Genomic DNA, 15,030 nt, shown 5'->3' with positions numbered 1-15,030 from the left:
TATACTTTCCTGGTCTGGCCTTGTGAGAGCCCTCCAAGGCAAGGAGTCTAAACTGCAGGCAGTGTTTCACTTCTCTTCCTTTGGCCCTGCCCACTGCCCAGACCATGCTGGACCCTTGTTCCCCCAATCCAGATCACTGCGAGAGGCAGCATCAAGCAATGGTAAAGGAGGCAGGCTTGGGAGCCCGGTGAGTTCAGCTCCCAGCTCCACCACCTACTAGCCTTGCAATTTCTCTACCCATCAGTCTTGTCATCTGTAAAATGGGAATAACAACGTACCCTAGGGTTACTATGAAGGGAAAAGTTGATATCTGTAAAGCACTTGAAACAACTCTCGCACTCATTAAGTGAGTTCTTAACACGTTAGCTTGGATCATTACGAAAGCCTGTTCTCCCCCAACCATGCTTTGCTGCCTGATTCACCTCCCTAAACCTCCATGCAGTCATCTTACTCCCCTGCTCTAAAATCATCCATGGCTCCCCATTGCCTATTTAGTGACGGTGCTGAGTGTTTGCTGAGAGAGAGAGTTTCTACCTTCAAGGTAGGTTAACTGCATTCCTTGGCTGGGAGCCCACAGCTGGGTTTTTGATCCAAGCTCTTTGGCCTCCCCACTGGTGGGAAGCTAGATCTGTTGGGCGCTAGATCTGTACACAGGGGTAGGTTTGGTTTCCCTGCATCTGCTGGGGCCGCAAAGGCAGGGAACCCTCTTTTGGACTACAGCTCTCGTGGTGCACACCGGAGTGAGGAGGGGATGCTTGGCCATAGACCAAAACAGGCAGTGTTCACACTCTGATAAGCTCAGGCCAGGTGGCAGATGTGACATCATTGTCCTCGTTCATCCTTGGGACGTGGTCAAAACTTCAGCTCCCATAGCTCAGGTGGGAAAGCCCGAGGCCAGCAGAGACCACCCATGATGTGGCACCTAGGACAGAGATCTCAGCCAGCTCCGCTCCACGCATCTCAGCTTCTCTGGCAGAAGAGAGGCCGTGTGCCATGGAGAGCAAGCACTGGGTTGGAGGAGGATAGATCCATGTTCAAAACGGGGCTCCTCATCTGGTGGGAAGAACTTGGCCTTATCGATTAGCTTCTCTGAGCCTCTGTTTTTCCATCTGTAACATGGGAGGATAATACCCACTCCACAGGGTTGATGGGAGGTCAGAATGGAACAAAATGCCTAGAGCCCCTGTATAGTGCATGCAGTGGTGGAAGCTCGTTAAGGTGCAGTTATTCTGATGAGTCCGTCAGGGTGGTTCTTCCAGGCTACCGAGTGGGGTTGCCTCAGTCCTGCAAGCTTCTTGCTTCCCTTAACTGAAATTTTCCTCGACTGGCCCCCACTCCAAGATGAAAGGAAGTGGTGGCGGTTTGGGCAGCATAAGGAAGAAGGAACAGTCCAAATCTTCTCAGACTCCTGGCAAGGGTGAGAGGCGCAGCAGGGAAAGAAGCAGAATTCTGTCTGATTTTCTCAGAGATTTCTCCACTCAGGCACTGCCAAGCTTAGGAAGCCAGGAGCGAAGTGACAGAGAGGAAACAAACCAGACTGTGCTGGTTCGTGCAGGGTGGTATTTTTCTCTTGATTCATTTCACACGTGAATGGATTTGTTGGGATTCCAGGCACTATGCTATAGGCACTGAAACATTCAGCAGCAAGTAAAACAGACATGGACCCTGCCCTCAAGAGGCCTTCATTCTAATGAGGCTGGGGCAGACAATAAACAGCATAAACCATGGATGAAGTATGTTAGAAGGCAATGAATGTGATGGGAAAACAAAGAAGGAGAAGGGGATGGGGAGTGCTGGGGAAATTGAGTTATTAAACAAGGTCATCAGGATAGGCCTCACCAAAAAGGTGACATCTGAGACACCAGTTGTCTGCTCCCCTTGGGAACCCCTGAGAAGTCTGTGGTCTCAGAATCAGGGCCAGATGCCTTTTGGGAGCTCCTAGCAGAGGAGAAAAATCTAGAATCCCTTCCAATCTCAGCCCAGATAATGTCATGCTCTTCCTCCAAAACCTTCAATAGCTCCCTACTGCCTGCACAAGTAAGTGCAAAACATTCAGCCTGAAATTCAGGACCTCATGGTCCCCGACCTGCCTGTTACCTTACAAGATTCTTCTCACCCCACTTCTGCAGCCAAGCCAGTCTACCTGCTATTTCTGGAATAGTCCATGCTATGCTTCCCTTCTCCACTCATTTGTCCCCTCTGCTTGAACTGCCCCTGCCCCCACTGGTTTCTGCCAGCCTAGAAATCCCACCTGCCTTTCTCTGAAGCCATCCCTGGCCCCTGAGGCTGTGGTCTTTCGGCCCCATCACCTTGGCTTGTACCTTTCTCGTTGTGTGGCCCTTTACGCTGCCTTGGGTGTGGGCATTGGTTTAACTGTCTGATCTCCCACCTGACAGGCAGAGCCCAGCAGATATAGGGCTGAGTGAACATTGGCTGAATTGAGTGTGCCCAGGCTCAAAGGCCCCCAGCAACACTGAGACAAGCTGAGAGGGCCTTTGCCTACTCAGACAAAGAAGGCAGAAATGGGAGGTCAGCAGGAAAGGAGAGAAGGAACTAAAATGTAGGTAAGATTTGATGGAGAAACTAGTGAAGGAAAGAGAGAGAGAGAACTCCCCACCATATTTTTCCCAGACAGGCAGACTGTCAAAGACACAAGGTTAGGTCCCTCTTCTTCCCCAGAAGAAGGTCTCTCTTCTCTCTTGAGCATCCTAGGCCAGTGCTTCCTGGTTTCTAACTAGAATACCTCTTGCTGTGGCTGGAGCTCATTTCCTCTGGCTCCAAACTCCAGATTCAGGTCACTGTTTGAGTACTCATTTAGCATGGCTCAGAGTGGCTTTCCTTACCCCTCGCCCAAGGGGCAGGAGCAAGGTTGTAAGGAGGCTGGCCCCTGGCCTGGGGGCTTGTGCTCTAGTTGAGGAGGTCAGGGACCCCTAGAGCCACACAGAGACTGCCTGGGGGCCACGCTAAGTCATGGAGGTTTTGGCAGCCAGTCACCCCTCAGCCTGTCTTCAGGGCTAAACTTCATCACAAACAAGTCTGTACATAGCGGGCCGCACCCCTGCAGCACTGGGAGTCTCAGGCCCCTGTGTCCCCACTTTGGCCCCGGCCAAGGGAAACCATGTGAGGCAGACCTGCAGCCTCTGCCGTCTGGCTCCCACCCTTGGCTGGAGCAGCTGCACTCAGAGAGCGAGCACCCTCCGTCCGCGTCGCTCCAGCTCCTGCCCAAGGCAGCCAGGCAGCCAGCGGGGCGTCCCTCCCCAGTCTGCGGCCCCGAGGGAGGGGTGGTGCTTTTCCAGCGGGAAAGCCTGGACACAATCTGAGCCCACCTCCCTCTCTGCCGGGATGCACACGTGGTCTCCTCCTGGAATGTCCTGTGCTGGCCCCCACACCACAGCTCCTCTTCAGGTCAGGATCCCCATAGATGCTCAAGGCTGGGACTGAGGCTGCAGACTGGGCTCAGATCTCCCTTCAGTGACAGGAGTTCCCATCTTGGGATTGTTGTAAGGATTGAAAGAGCTCATACTTGCAAAGTCTTAGCACAGTGCCTGGCAGTAAGCCTTCCATTAGTGCAGCTACTGCTGTTCTTCCCTTAAGAGCTGCCTTGGCTGAAACCTCCCCCAGGCATCCTTTCCGGATTGCCCCAGGCTTAGTCAAGGGCTCCTCAATGCTCTCAGCATCCCTTCAGCAGGCTTCCTGAGTCCACTTATGCAGACGTGTCGTGGTTACTTTGGGGGTCTGTGTACCCACCAGAATCTTGTGCCTAGACTGTAAGTGCCTTGAGTGCAGGGAACAGACCCCATTATTTTGCTGAATAAATGATTTCCTGAGTGACAGGTGGGTAACTGTGAGAGACAGACTGTGAGAAAAGGATTAAGCCTACCAGCCCTGACTTTTCCAGGGCCTGTCCTAAAAGAGCTGGAAGCCTGCTGCAAGGCCTACGGAAGGGGGAGGAGGAACCCCATCACCTGTTGTATGGTCTAACACAGTGATTCTCAAAACGAGGTCCCAGGTCCAGCGGTGTCAGCATCACCCTAGAATTTATTCGAGATGCAAATTCTCAGGCTCCACCCCAGACCTAGTGTATCAGACACTCTGGGGTGGGGCCCAACCATCTGTGGTGTAACAAGCCCTCCAGGTGATGCTGAGGTACCGAAGTTTGAGAACCACTGCTCTAATGTTTCCAAGTTACTCAGATTCACGGGAGGGGGTCTCTCTCTCAAGGGCCTCCGTTCTGCTGAAGGCTTCCAAGAAGGCTGTCAGGCTAGGCCCCCAGCGTATGGCTCCTGCTAGACCCACATGCTGACCTTGAGACCCTTACGCCGACAGGACAGGTGCAATGGAGGACACTCTCCCCACGGACCTCCCCTTTCCCAGGTGGCTCTAGACCAGACGGGGTGCTGCCCCAACCTAGCCTTGATGCTAGTCCGTCTCCACGACCACTGGCCTGCATCCTCTGGAGGCCAACCTCTATAACAGGGGCCCCAGGGCAGACTTCTGGAATGTTAGGGCTGAGCGAGACCCTAGAGGTAGATCATTGGCTGTATACACACATGCTCACAAACACACCAAAACACACATACACACATACATAAATGCACACACATAACTCAACTACACATATATGAACACATAAACACGCATGCAACCCCAAAACGCACACAAGAACCCCAAATTCAAATTATAGTCATGAGTACTTTCCCAAGCACATCCAAATACCCCCAAAACATACACAGATACACACACATTCAAAACCCATTGATACACACAGCTCAAAATACACAAACACAAATGCATAGAGCTATTGTATTCATTTCCTAGGGCAGCTGTAACAAATTACCATAAACAGGGTGACTTAACAGACATCTGTTCTGTTGTAGTTCTGGAGGCTGTAAGTCCAAAATCAAGCTGTTGGAAGGGCCACGCTCCCTCTGCAGAGGCTCTAGGGAAGAATCCTTCCTTGCCTCTTCCAGCTTCTGGTGGTTGCTGACAGCCCTGGGTGTTCCTTTGCTTGTCTCTCCCTCTGTCTTCACATGGTTTTCTTCTCTGTGTGTCTCTATGTAAGCCTTATTGTAAGGACACCAGTCATTGAATTTAGAGCCCACCCTAATCTAGTATGGCTTCATTTTAACTAACTATCTCTGCAGAGATCCTATTTTTAAATAAGGGTGTATTCTTTCTCTTTAGTTGAGGTATAATTTTTTAAAATAAATTTATTTATTTAATTTATTTATTTTTGGCTGCATTGTGTCTGTTACTGTGCATGGGCTTTCTCTAGCTGTGGCGAGTGGGGGCTACTCTTCGTTGCGGTGCGCAGGCTTCTTGTTACGGTGGCTTCTCTTGTTGCAGAGCACGGGCTCTAGGTGCGCGGGCTTCAGTAGTTGTGGCTCGCGGGGTCTAGAGCGCAGGCTCAGTAGTTGTGGCGCACGGGCTTAGTTGCTCTGCGGCACGTGGGATCTTCCCGGACCAGGGCTCGAACCCGTGTCCTCTGCATTGGCAGGTGGATTCTTAACCACTGAGCCACCAGGGAAGTCCCAGTTGTTGAGGTATAATTGATAACATTATATGAGTTTCAGATATACTGCATAATGATTGGATATTTGCTTATATTGCAAAATGATCACCACCGCAATAAGTCCAGTTAACATCCAGTTAACCTCCATCACCATACGCAGTTACATAAATAAGGTCATATTCTGTGGTTCCAGGTGGACATGAACTTTGGAGGGACGCTCTTCAACCCAGTAGGTCCACACATCCCAAACACACAGGTACAGAGACAGACCCACACAGATACACACGCACACCCCTTGCAGATGAGAACTTTGAGTCCCTTGATGTCAGAGCTGCAGGTTCCTCCTCCCCAAGCCCAGCACAAACTTGCCACACCCTATTGTAGTACCTGTCACGTGGTGCTTTTCATCTTTGTTTTGCTTTTTTTGGTTTGGTTTGGTTAGATGTGAACTCGGTACAAAATCCAAAAATTAAAATGAGAATATCGTGAAAAGAAAGCCTTCCTCTCCCTGCCTCGGCCTCCACCCCCCAGGTGGTATTCCTCTCCCAGGAGACAACCACTGTCAAGAGTTTCTTGAGTCTCCTTCTGGAGGAAATCCAGGCACAGGCAGGTGCACGGGCGGTGGCATCTGCATCTTGCTTTCTTCACTTAACAGAGCACCTGTTCTTCTTTGTTCTGATTGTGTGCTCTCGCCTGACTGTGAGCTCACTGAGGGCAGATCCGTCTGCTGTGTATCTTTCCTCCCCACTTCCTAGTCCTGTGCCGGGCACAGAGCAGGTGTTCAGTTAAGGCTGTCTCTGTCTGCACACCAGCGAATCATCAACAGCTGGTTGGTCTGCGTGGACTAGGGCTCAGCCTCCCGGCTGCAGAGCCTTGGGTCTCTCTGTCTCCCTCAGCATGTGGCACCATCCACCAGAGCCCATCTGGCGGCAGACACAGCTGGGGTAGGACAGCACCCAGTAGCATCCTGCCTATTTGCTCCTGCTGCAGGCGCCTTCATCCCGGCTCTAACTGGAGCTGACTCTGGGATGGATTGGGGCCTCTGCTGTGGCTGCATCTCCCCTGCCCTCCTCTCAGTCCACTCAGGACTCCTGCAGAGGAATCCATCAGGGAAGAGGCTGAAAAGAGAACAGCACTGCTGGCGTCTTAGGCTGGGGGATGGGGTCTTGCTGCTGACAAGCCTTTTGCTCAGTCTCCGCTAGCTAAAGGCTTAGTCTGGACTTGTTACCACGGAGACGGGAATTACGGCAATAACTCAGGTTTGAATGGAAGCCTGCAGCTTCACAAGGCTGTGGTGGGCATGTATTTTTTTCCACAACCCTCAGATATGAGATGATGTGCCACTTTTTTCCCCCTAAATCGACAGAAATGGATGCCTCAGTCCAAGATTTCACCATGCCCTCAATCCACTGAATGAGCAGAGCGCAGGGAGAGAGGGAGTTGGGCAGGAGCCCCGAGAGACTGGAAGCCAGGGAAATGTTAGCCAGCAGCAACCTTCGCTCATCTGGGGAAGGAGGGGCTTAGGTTAGAGGATTTGTAAGAGCCTCTCCAGCCAAAACACTTGAGTTTGAGATCCTGGGGCCAAATGAGACCCGCCCTAGCCCCACTGCCAATTGTCCCTTTCTTCAACAAATATTTGTAAAGCACTATGCTCTACCCAGCACAGCAGAGAAAATAATGAGCACATACAGCCCTGGGCTGTGTCATCAAGGAGCTTTCCATCCACTGGGGGAGTCAGCCATTTGCTGTGTCATCGCATAAATAAAATCAGAGGTACTAGGTACTCACAAGGAAATAATACTTCACTGTATTGAGCCATGGCTCTGTGCTAGGCACTGTTCTGAGTGTTTCTTGTGAATTGGTTCATGTACTCCTCACATTCACCCAGTAAGGTAAATGCTATTAACATTCTCATTTTACAAATAAGGAAACTGAGGCCTGGGAGGTTAAGACACTCACCTAAAGACATGAAGCTAGTAAACAGCAGAGGCAGGATTTGGACCCAAGGAGTCTAGCTCTCCCTAGGGACCCACATCTAAATGCCCCCTATGTCTGTCTCCCAGGATGGAATGTGTGGGCTTGACCTGGTCTGGAGTTCTTCCCTAAGGAAGCAAAAATTGAGCTGAGATCAACTAGTGGGAGAAAGAGTTAACTCATGGGAAGGGGAACATTCCAGGTAGGAGGACGAGCATATGCAAAGGCCCTGTGGCAAGAGGGAAGGTGGCATGCTGCAGGCATTGAGGGGACAGACAGAGGGGTCAGGGGATGGAAATGAGGGGAGAGTTGGGTGAGATGAAGCTAGAGCCATAGGCAGGCCTTGTTGGCCAAGTTAAGGAGAGCTACAGAGAGCCCTTCCAGCAGAGTCCATCATGACCTGCAGGACAACTTAGGCTCCCCTGATCCTGGAAGGGTCCCTAGACACTCCAGGTTGGGCTCAGCTCCTCTCACAGTGAGTCCTGCCCCTGTGGCAACCATTTTTACACACTATATGTTATAATTGCCTCTTAGCCAAGCAAGGCCGTTGTCACGTCCCTTCTAGAATGAGATTGGTGAAGTGAGAGACACATCTCATTCTCTTTAGCACCTACTACCCTTAGAGAACTCAAGAAAGGATAAGTGAGGGCTCTAAGAGTTGAGGGGAGGATGAAATTGCTGAGACCCAGGGTGCCTGGAGGAAGCGGAGCCGAGCTGGCTTGACAGTGGAGCATCCTGTTGTGGGGAGGCTCACGAGGCCTTTCCACAAAGCGGAAGAATGGAGGGAGCAGAGAAAGCCAAGGCCTTTGAGGGACAGGGGTCTACCCGTCTGCTGGAACTGAGGCTTCTTAGAGAGAAATGGGGGAGTTAAGACTGGAGGAGTCCCTGGGGCCAAGGGGGCCTCCCCCTGGAGCAGGCCAGGAGTCAAGAGCTCAGATGTCAGAAGGAGCAGTGGGCTTTGGAAAAGCTCAGGCGTTGACTTCAGACCCCCACCTCCATCTGCTTTACCACTGCCGGCTGTGTGACCCTGGGCAGGCTCCTCACCCTCTCTGGGCCTCAGCATCCTCATTGGTAAGGTGGGGACCGTCATCACTCCTGCCCCCACAGGGCTGTTGGGGGTCAGGTGGGATGACAGCTGTAAACACATTTCATAACCTGGAAGGGAGTGTGCACCAGAGCCTGTCAGACACCTCAGAGACAGTCCAGAGGTCAGGCCCAGCCCAGCAGGCTCCTGTTTCTCTTTGTTCCCTTCCCCATGGGAATCTGGATTCAGACCACCCGCCAAGTGGGGTGTAGGGGCCTCAGCGGTCCCATCTTCCACTGATTGATTGGGGTGGGCTGGGGAGGAAGGGAGAGGCTGAGCAGGGGGCAGGGCGGGCTGGCCCCCGCCCGCCCAGGTGAAACCATGCTGGGGAGCCACGGAGCCCCCTCCCTGATCACCGCACCTGGGTCTTCACGCTGCGGACAGCACCACAGCTGCCAGAGGAGCTACTGAGCTGCCTCGGCTGTCAGGCTGACCCCCAGGGCCCTGGCGGCTACCTTGGCCCACGTGGTGCAAGGTCAAGCCTTGACCTTCCTGCACCTGGCCAAGCCAGGCCCTGCGGTTGGAGGGAGGAGGAGGTGGCCTCAGATTCAGGCCTTGAATCTTCTTTCTGAGCAGGCAGCCTGCACAGGAACCCCTGGACCACATATCATCCCGAGGGCCAGGCCCCTGCACCCCGCACTACCTCCTCGACCCCCCCTGACAAGCTTGAGTGGTAGCTGGTCAAAATGAGGGCACTTGAGGGGGGAAGAAGAAGGATTTGATGCCGAAGGATGAAGGGAAGCTGATTGTATGTAGGCTTAGAAGTATCAAGCCTGCCTTTTAAAATATGATTTTTTCTAATTATAAATGATAATTCATGCTCATATTCAATAGTTTTTCAAATTCAGAAAAATTTTTTAAAGACCAGTGAAAGAACATAGTCTCACCACCAGGGATAACTGGTCTTTTTTTGGACAGGTATTATTTTGGTTTTTTATTCTCCCCCCATCCCCAGCCTTGCGTTTAGAATTGAAATCATCTAGTTTAACTTCATTATATCCTGCTGTTTTTACTTCCTCCTTTGTCTTTTTGGCACAAGTAGGCAGTTTCTCCTCCATCTCCCAGTGTCCCCCTGTCACTGCCCAGCTCCCAGGGGCTGGTGTCAAAGACATCGCCACCACTGCCTCACCCCTGCCCCCAGCCCCATTGGGACATGACCATGGCTGCTCACCGACTTGGGGGCCATAGGCAAAAAGGCCTGAGCCCTGGGTTGGGGTGCAGGGTCTGGAGGGCAAGGGAAGGAACCTTCCCAGCACGAAGAGGGCCTCCTGTGGAGGTCCCAGAGGTAAGACGGGTGAGGGGGAAGCGGGCGCACTCAGCCTCCAGCCTGGGTCCAGATGGCTACCATCTGCCCTGGCTGTGCTGCAGCTCCCTCTGTGCCCACCGCAGCCTTTCCTCCCTGTTAGTGGAGAGTCCCTTGTATGTAGTACAGATCTGAGGGGGGGGGGCCTGTCTTCCTGTACCCCAGGAATACAGCCCTCCTGGAATGGACAAAGCAGCTCTCTCCCTGGTTGTGCCTTCAGAGGTCACATGCTGTAGTAGAACCAGACCCTTAGATTCCAATCCTGCCTCTGTCTCTCTCCAGCTGTGTAGCTTTAGGCCCATTACTTGACCTCTTTGAGCCTCAGTTTCTCTACCTGTAAAATGGGGATACTGATGATACCTACCTTTTAGGCTGCTACCTCTTAGCTTGCTTGTGAAGTATGAGTGTTGGTCAGTGGGATATAACCATACGAAGGCACCAGTACCATGCCTGGCCCTTCACTGACATCTGTGTCCTCTCCTTCCCCTCCTTCTTCTGAGGATTTGTCATGAGCTGTGTCCACTCGGGCACAGAATTCTTTTTGTTTCCAGAATTCTCTGTCATCTTTTCCTTTTCTCCGTTTAGCTTCTGTATTTAGCCTGGGGGCTTTATTCCTGTTTGCTGGGATGCTTGCCCGTGTTCTCTGCCTTGGGGGTGGCGCATAGCAGAATGATTAGGAGGGGGCTGGCTAGGTGGATGTCCTGGGCTCAGTGCCCACTGGCTGCCCGAACTAGGCTAGTCACTTAGCCTCTCTGTGCCTGAGATTCTCTGTGCCCAAGATGGGATAATAATAGTACCTACCTGTTGTTAGTACAGGAAGCAAAAACCTCTTTAAGAACTTTAAGCAAACAGAGTTTAAACCAGAGAATTACATGCTCATAAAATCACCAGAAGGGTTAGAAGCTGAGTCTTTAAAATAGAACAGAACTGACCCACTAGACAAACTGCTCCTCAGCTACAGCCAGGATGGGACTACTGGAGCCATGAATTCACATCCTCTCACCCGCAAGCCAGGACCAGGGAGCCTCTGCAGCCTGCAGCACAGTTTCTTCTTGCCCTCCCTTCCCCAGGAGCCAAAGACTGGGCATTGGTCTGCTGCAGACAACTCCTTCCCCTCCTCGACATTGCTTGTCAGCCGAGCACAGCCGGAGCAGCAGGAAGATGGCCTCCGCCCCACTCTGCCTTATAAATCTATCTCCAGTGCATCTAATCGACTGAACCTGATCTGTATTCAGAACCCCAGCTGCAAGGGGGTGTTGTAAATGTAGTTTTCAGCTTTCCAGCTTCTGCAGTAGAGGAAGGCACACTAGAAAGAGGTGGGGATGGATGCCGAAGGCCATCGACCATATCCAACAGGCAATCTGATAGCTTTGTTAACCCAGATGATGCATTAAGAGACTTGGCACAGTGCCTGGCATGTAGAACTCATTCAATAGCTGTTACCTGGCCTTCTTATTATTGGGCCAGGGGTATCAGCAAGCACTGCCCACAGAGCCCTGGCAGAGAGAAGCAGCAGCGGAAATGAGTTGCTCTGTGTGGTGCTGTCCGTGGTGCTGAGTGCCTTTCTGATTTTAGCTGGAGTGACGGCAAAATGGAACACCGACCCGCTCACCCCGTGCTGGGGCTGGCCAGAGGGGTGATTGAGGGGATCCTTTAGGGGCTATCCTCAACCCTAGGAAGAGGATAGCAGAGGCAGCCACCCATATTTGGGGGTACTTATAGTTTATAAAAATGTCTCCTCATCTCCTTTAAGCAATCTTCATAACACCCTGGTATAGATAGGCAGGATGGACATAATTATGTCCATTGTATAAAAGAGAAAACTGAGCATCAAGAGGTTAAGTAACAGCAAATAATAGAGCCAGATCCACACCCCATCTCCTGACCCCAAATCATACGTCGCCTTTCCTCTATTCTGTGACATGAGGCTCAAGACTTGTTAACCAACGATGTGCTGTGGAGAGACTCAGGTACTCTCTGCCCACTATGCAAGCATATGCAAATCACCCACATTTTATTTCCCGCCCCAAATGTGACCCTGGACAAAGACCTGTCTATTTCATTGAGGCCTATAAATGTTGGTCATGGTGGGGGAACCGCAATGACATAGGCCTTGCCATCAAGAAGCCCACAGATTTGTCAGGGAACTGGCCACTCTTGTGCATGGAAAACCCGGAGAAGTGTGCCAGGTGGTGGTAGCAGAGGCCAGCTGTGAAAAGAGGGTGGGGACAAGGGACAGACCGGGCTGCTCACTGGAGGAAGGCTTTGAGCTGGACCCAGGGGCTGTAAGGCTGCTGAGACCAAGGCTGCAGCCAAGGCCAGGAAGAAGTGGCTCAAGCTCAGTCAGGGCAGAAGGAGCAGCCCTGATAGATATGGGGACAGGACAGAGGGCAGGCATGGTGCACCGTGGAGAAGCGGCCAGGCCATTGTTCTCTGACATAGGGAGAAATGCAAGAGTTTGGGGGTTCTAGTGAAGAGGTGGTGTGGGCCTCTCTAGATTTCCAGCCAACTTTCCGCAGACTCAGAACGAGCTGGGGAGGGGAGGGGAGCTCTCCGGAGAGAGGAATATAAGGATCGGTCTCATGAGCTGCCCCACAGTGGCACGATTTAAGGGGCACTGAGCTTCCATCCTTTATCCCCCAATCTCCTCATCCTCCCTGCTTATTTAGGGGGTGTCAGAAAACCTTTTGAGTCTTCAAGCACTCCTTATCTAGATGCAAATAACCCTAGAAATCTTAAGCTGGTGTTTCTCTTTCTTGGCTCTATGTAAGAATTGACTGGAGAGCCTCATTCCTAAAGTCTGGAGTGGGGCGTGAGTATCTGGATCGACTAAACACCTTCCAGGTAATTCCAGTGTCCCCCACCCCAGGCTGAGGATCACTGGTCCAAGCCCAAGAGTGCCGAATGGGGAACCAGAAAACCCAAGTTCTGATCCCAAATCTACCACTTTTCCCAGCCTTAGGCAGATCTCTTAGCCTGCTGGTGACCCAGTTTCTTCATGTGTAAAGTTGGGCAAACCATCCTGTGAAGATATGAGGAGACCCAAGAGCAGTTTAGAGCAAGGAAGGGCTTACTGACACTTGGGGAAGAGTCATGGCCAGCTTGCATGGCGGGTAGGGGAAGACATTAACCAGAACCCTCACGGCGGTTACACCCGCTTCCCCTCCTCCCTGTCCTCAAATCCCTTCACTGCCCCCTAGTGGTGAGAGTGAACCTGAGCCCCTGAGCTTTTGTCCTGGAAAGGGTGCGGGCGGGAGCACATCTGAGAGCAGAGGGCATGCAAAGGGGATTTAAGGAAAGACCCAGAGAGGAAAGGGACATGAGAGGGGTGCCCATGGCCAGGAACGCTATTTTTTTAAGGTCCAGAACCATGGGGAATAATCTTTCTTGTTGGTAACAAGAGGTGATGAATTATTGAAGAGACTGAGAAGGCCAGATGGCAGGGGGTGCAGGGCAGGTGCTATGGCTTTGTGTACTCTGGGTGGGGGAGATTTCGGGGGTGGGATCGGGGTGACTTCCCGCCCACAACTGCTTCTCCTAGGACGTGGCTTGTGACTACAGTGATTTGCTTCTCCAAATCAAAACGTGGGCCCTATGGACCAGTTCCTGAGAGCTCTTGGGGATGGTGGAGCAGAGTTGGCTCTGGCCAGTGCCAGGAATGCAGGCCGTGTGGCTGTAGGCTGTGTCTCTGGGACACCTGGAATCCTGGCTCCAGCCTGGACCTCGGAAGCCTCCTACGAAAACCCCAGCCCAGAGAAGGGAAGGCACCTGCCCAAGGTCACCCAGATGGCCTAGAGACCAGCTCTCCTGGGATCCCTCAGACCACAGTACCTTCCACTGCACCGCCCTGAGAGGCTGGGAAAAGTTCTGTCCCTGGACTAGGGCTTGAGCGAGGTCATCCTCTCCCTCTGACTCCTGCCCAGAACTGCCAGCCCAGCAGAGGCCCAGAGGGTCTAGGAGGTATCAGAGCAGAAGGCTATGAACTGCCCAGGTTCAAGGCCCAGCTCTGCCACTTACCAGCACTGTGATTTGGGGCAAGTTATTTAACCTCTGTGAGCCTGAATTTTCTTTTTCATCTAGGGGAGCTTCTAGTACCCTAGGGTACTTCTGAGGATTAAATGAGCTAGTACTTCAATAGGAAATATTTTCCTATAATAAATGCTCAATAAAGTGTTAGGGGTTAATAAGATTGGCCCCTTCTAGGACTTCCTGGACCACCTAAACTCTGGGATTTGGACTTGGCCTTGAGATGGCCAGCTCACCTGGAAGGAGAAGTGGGGAGCAAAGTGCTGGCCTGTCTAGTTAGGACGGCAGTAGCTGAAACCAGGCCAGGTCTGGAAGCCTGGAAGTGAACGATGGACCAGAGGAGTAATAAGGACAGAACCAGTTCTTTCTGAAGCCTTTGCCCAGTTTCTGAGGAAAACTTTGGCCAGGCCTATAGGACTGCTGAGCCTCCAGCTTGTGCCACAGGAGACTGATGGGGCAGAAATGGGAGAGGAGGAAGGCCTCACACTTCCTTATCAGATAAGTGCAACTGAGGGCAACTCAGAATCCTGACTCACCAGTCAGCCTTAACACCATCTCCCCTCCTTGGCCCCAAAAGCAAGGCTGACATTTGCTTTTCATGTACAGGAAGAACGGAAGCAGCAGCAGCCACAGGCTGCAGTTCGAGGATATTGTAAGGTCCTTCCCTTACTCTGCATCTCCCCTTTCCTGTTCCAGAGCAGAGTAGCGGGAAGGATGCTAGGAATGGTACCATCTCACAAAGAAGCTAATGACAGTGATGACAGTGCTGGCGAATTTTGAACGCATATGTTTCCAAGCACCATGTGAAGAGCTTTATGGGAATTATCTTACTTCATCTTCACAATAACCCTGAGAGGCAGTACTGTTGTTATCCCCACTTTCCAGATTTGGAAACTGAGGCTCAGAGAGGTGAAGTCACTGTCCATGGTCACACAGCTAGCAAGGGTGGATCTGGGACTTAAGCTCAGACACTCTGGGTCCAGAGAGCCTACTTTCCTCTGATGCTCTGAACAGCCTCCCTGTGCTCGGCTGTGAAATTCATGCCCCAAGAGAGGAGGAGTTCCTTTATGCCCCCCGCACCAGGCAGGTTGGTGTCCCTGCTCTGTGTTCCTTTAGTACCCTCCGAATTTC

The 15,030-nt window shown here is 52.0% G+C and overlaps 1 protein-coding gene across 7 annotated transcripts in view; it reads left to right on the top strand.

Annotated features, from left to right (window-relative positions):
• TMEM63C (transmembrane protein 63C) overlaps positions 1-15,030 on the top strand; it is a 74,657-nt gene that overhangs the window by 15,935 nt on the left and 43,692 nt on the right. The gene's annotated exons all lie outside the window — the stretch shown is intronic.

The sequence above is a fragment of the Kogia breviceps genome, chromosome 3 (assembly GCF_026419965.1).
Source record: "Kogia breviceps isolate mKogBre1 chromosome 3, mKogBre1 haplotype 1, whole genome shotgun sequence".
In the NCBI taxonomy this organism is placed as follows: Eukaryota; Metazoa; Chordata; class Mammalia; order Artiodactyla; family Physeteridae; genus Kogia; species Kogia breviceps.
The sequence above is the reverse complement of the archived record's forward strand: the minus strand, read 5'-3'. Positions and strand labels throughout refer to the sequence as shown.